Source organism: Callithrix jacchus, chromosome 1 (assembly GCF_049354715.1).
Source record: "Callithrix jacchus isolate 240 chromosome 1, calJac240_pri, whole genome shotgun sequence".
NCBI classification, from domain to species: Eukaryota; Metazoa; Chordata; class Mammalia; order Primates; family Cebidae; genus Callithrix; species Callithrix jacchus.
In genome coordinates, this window is record NC_133502.1 from 1,588,890 (window position 1) to 1,593,815 (window position 4,926).

Genomic DNA, 4,926 nt, shown 5'->3' on the forward strand with positions numbered 1-4,926 from the left:
TAAAAAAATTTTCCTAAATAAAAATATATGAGCTACCCATTTATAGATATATATAAAAATGTATAATTAAAAAGAAATTATGGTTTAACTGTTTTAGGAAGAAACATAATTTGAAATAGCTTTGATTACTAACTAATAAATTACGTGAGAGAGAAAGTTCAGCTGAACCTCCGATAAACTAAAAATAAATGTAATTTTTTTTTCATGGTAAAGCATTCTTACTTTTCAACCAGAACAACTCATTGAAGTGTGTTCCTGTATGGAAATATAAATGGATATTTAACCCTCTAACTTTTTTTGTTAATATAATTAGCCTGAATAACAATATGTCTAAACCTAACAAGAACATTTTAGGTAGTTTTGAGAAGTTTAGTTTTGCTTCATAATTTTTTTATTGTTTATGTATTTTATTTGATTTTATTTATTTTAATGCAAAGCTTTGGCATTAACAGTTTTATTTTAAAAATCTACTAAAATAAATGCTTGTGTGGTGTGATTGGTAAATAATCCACAAAAATAGGTTCTTTTTTTTTTCCTTCAAGGTAATCTATCAGAAAGCAGGATATTTTCTTCCAAAAAATATGGAATATTTCAGAAGATTGCATGGTATTGTTGTGCCGGGGCCATGCTAATCTCTGTATCATTCTAATTTTTTAGTATGTGTGCTGCCAAAGAGAGCACCATAAATCTTGTAAAAATATATTTTGCTCATGTGTGGAATTGACTCAATGCAGACTTGCTAAGACTAAGATATCAAAATTCTTTTGTTTAAAGTCTTCAGGAACATAGCACTGTTGAGAACATCATATACATTAAGTAAAACAAGGTACAGTTTTTCCTATTTGGGAACTTTAATTAGTAAAATACCTAATTGATCTTTATTCCCTTAGTATTTGATATGTCTTTTATTTATATATAAAAATGTGTTTTAGCACAGTTCTCAAACATTTCAAGGAATAAAAAAATTTTATTATTCATTTTTCCAGTGCATTGTGAGCTCAGCTATGTCTTGCAGCTTCCACAAGTATCAGACGACAGATAAATTTTAAAGCCATTTAAGAACCTTTAGTAATGGAAAACCGTGCCAGCATCTGCCTCATTTTGAGAAAAGATTTTAATTAACTAATTATGCTTAAGGCTATATTCTAAAGATTTTGGAAATCAAGAAACATAAGGTGTAGTAACAAAATAGTGAACATTGCAAGTCCATCAGCTTATAAGTAGCATTAATTGATGTAGTATAGACCACCGTTTCCAAGACTCACATAAGTGACCTGATAGTCTCGTTAAAAGGCAAGTTTTGATTCAAGAGGTTGGAGCATGGCCTGAGAATGTTTGTTCTGCCAATCTACCAGTGGATACCACTGCTACTGGTCTATGAGCTCCCTGGAGGTACGAAGGGGTGAGCCAAAACTGCTGTACATGCTACAGGCAACATTTCAAAAGGAAGGGAGAAAATCAGAAGTGACTCAGTGTCAAGAAAAATTGTAAAAGACTTTGAAATGGGCACACACACACAGCAAGATTACTGGGCATTCTGTTTTATGCAATCATCTGGGTTATTTAATTCCCTGGGTATGCCACATTCATTGCTTTTAAGATATTTTACAACTCTGTAAATGACAAAGAATTAACAATAATGCAAATTATTCCTAGTAAGGGAAATGAACTTTGTTCACGTGTATTTCCAGTTCATTATTGGAACTGCCCAACAGATTCACCTTACTGGCTGCTTTGACAGAGCCAATTTATCAAGGCAGGGAAATTGCAGTAGAGATAGGGTAATTTACACAGAGCTGGCTGTGTAGGAGACTGGAGTTTTGTCATTATCCAAATCAATCCCCTCAAGAATTGGGAGATCAGTGTTTTAAAGGATAATTTGGTGAGTACAGACTCCGGAAGTGGAGAATGCTGATTGGTCAGGTTGGAGGTGGAATCATAGGAAGTGGAAGCTGTCCTCTTGCACTGAGTCAGTTCCTGGGTGGGGGCCACAGGACCAGATGAGCCTATTTATCCATCGGGTTGTGCCAGCTGATCTATGGAGTGTAAGGTCTGCAAAATATCTCAAGCATTCCTCATAGATTTTACAATAGTGACTTTATCCCCAGAAGCAATCTGGAGAGGTTTAGAATCTTCAGGCTCCAGCTGCATATGACTCCTAAACGACTGTTTCTCATCTTGTGGCTAATTTGTTAGTCCAACAAGGTAGTCTAGTCCCCAGAAAGGACGGGGGTTTGTTTTGGGAAAGGAGATATTACTGTCTTTGTTTCAAAGCTAAACCAAAAGAACTAAGTTCCTGCCAGTGAGTTTGGCCTATGCCCCAGAATGAAGAAAGGCAGCGTGGAGGTTAGAAGCAAGATCGAGTCAGTGAAGTCACATCTCTTTCACTTTAATAATTGTCTCAGTTATAACTTTTGCAAAGGCAGTTACATTATTGTCTTATATATATTGAATTTTTACTTCTATTAGCAACTATATTTAATATTTCTTATTGCATATTTGCATCTCATCTCTGGATTCTTCTGTAAACTACTTGTTACAGCCTCATGGCTGCCTTATTGGTTAATGAGTAAATAAAATATTTGGCCCGTAGTCATTTTATGTTTGAATGAATCACAACATTACCCTTTATAAAATTATCTTTGAACTAAGGAAATATTTTATTTAAGAAATAGAGCTCTGACATTTAGGTAAGAAAGATTTTGTCCTAAAAGATGCTAAGAAAATTATTTTCTACTAAAAAAGAGAAGATGAGAGAGGAAATAGGATAGGATATTGATGCATTTATATAAACAGCAGGTAAAAGTGCTTGGTGGTGAGGGTCATTCTGGGGGAAGAGTCAGGGAGTCAAGGAAGCATTTCAACACACAGGCAGTATTTAAGGAAATTAGTCTAGATATTGAGAGAAGAGAATAAATAAGATTAAAAAAATGAGAATTCCAAATAATTGGAGTAATTTGTGGTATGCAAACGGACATTTAGTCCAAAAATTAACAAGATTTAATGAATGACTATATACAAAGGAATAAAAGAGAAGACAAAAAGATCATATGTTTTTCTTTTTAATTTTTGTATTAAAATCTATTCAAATGGCTGGACATGGAGGCTCACACCTGTAATCTCAGCACTTTGGGAAGCCTAGGAAGGCAGATCACCTGAGGTCAGGAGTTCAAGACCAGCCTGGCCAACATAGTGAAACCCCATCTCTACTAAATACAAAAATTAGCTGGGTGTGGTGGCATGTGTGTGTAGTCCCAGCTACTCGGAAGGCTGAGGCAGGAGAATCACTTGAACCCGGGAGGTGGAGGTTCCAGCGAGCTGAGATTGCACCATTGTATTTCAGTCTGGGTGATAGATTCCATCTTTAAAAAAACAAAAACAACAATGAAAACTTTTCAAACCTATAGAAATGAACAGAATTAGCATAGAGAGTTCTCGTGCAAACAGGTTGATCATTTTAATACATATTTGAAGTATTTAATTATTCTCTCATCTACTTTATTAACTTTTTGAGAGTAGGTATGAGTAACATAATTGTGACAGTTTTGAAGTGGACTTTTAAAAAAGAATGTTATTGCTCCTAAGAAGAAAAATAATAAATAGTAAAAAAAAAATTAAGAAAAGCAGAGGCTTGGGAGATAAGCTATTTTCATGAATATACGTCTCAGTCAGCAAAACACAATACAGCATTTAACTTGAAGTTAACCCTACACACCACAATATTTCGGCTAAATTTTTGGGTAAAAACCTGGTAAGATATTCTTCTTTGCTTCTTTCTAAGTACTGTAGCAACTAAATATTTTTCTAAGTATGATAATGAAAGATCCCTCACTTCAAGAGAAAAATAGCTTTATCCACACCATTTCTCTCATTTTTTTTTATAAGAGACAGAAATTTGTTAAGATGTTTAAATGGGTAAAAATTTTCGTGTGTGCAGAAGTGAAAGATTAAAGTACACACACCACATGTATATATAGCTCTTTATTGGGCTCACCTATTCCTTAGTCACTATGTTACTAGGGATCTTGGATCCCTTCCTCCTTAATCCTTCAAATGCAGCCAACTCTCTTGCACAATAGTGGCACCTGAGCTGATGAACTTGGCTAAGGCTCGTCCACGGGTGTCCATTCAAGGTCAGGTGTTAAACTATAGCTCATGAGCTGTATCTGGCCTGTTGCTTTTTATTTTGTAGGATGGGTCTAGAAAACTAGGAATGGTTTTTACATTTTTTTAACATTTAAAATATTAATGAATAATATTTTGTGACATAAAAAGTATATATCTGTAAATATGGATTTAAAAAAAATTTTTTTTGAAATGGAGTCTCACTCTTTTGCCCAGGCTGGAGTGCAATGGTACCATCTCAGCTCACTGCAACCTCTGCCTCTCGGGTTCAAGCAACTCTCCTGCCTTGGCCTCCCAAATAGCTGGGACTACAGATGCCTACCACCATGCCAGGCGAAATTTTGTATTTTTAGTAGAGATAGGATTTCACCATGTTGGCCGGTCTCAATCTCCTGACCTCAGGTGATCTGCCTGCCTCAGCTTCCCGAATTGCTGGGATTACAGGTGTGAGCCACTGCACCAGGCCTATAAATAAGGTTTTATTGGGACACATCGTTCCCTTCACTTATATACTATACCACCTTTGGTTTCATTGAACTATAATGGTACAGTTGAGTAGTTGTGACAAAAAAGGTTTGTCTCACAAAACCTAAAATATTTGCATCTGGCCTTCTGCTGAAAAATGTTGACATCTGCACAAGGGATGCAAGGTGATCTGTCCTCTCTTCTAGCTGTGAAACAATGGACAGTGATCATGGTGCTGAAATCTAAGTGTGTTGTAGTTTCTGATGCTGGAAGGCCACTTCCCTGTCGTCTTTTGGTAAAGTATTACAGGTTGTAAAAGTTAGAAAATGTGGAAAT

General features: G+C 35.5%; 1 non-coding gene across 1 annotated transcript; it reads right to left on the reverse strand.

Annotated features, from left to right (window-relative positions):
* Positions 1–575: 575 nt before the first annotated feature.
* On the reverse strand, positions 576–681 carry LOC118148301 (U6 spliceosomal RNA). Its single transcript, XR_004735066.3, has one exon. It is a non-coding gene; the product is annotated as a U6 spliceosomal RNA (small nuclear RNA).
* Positions 682–4,926: the final 4,245 nt, after the last annotated feature.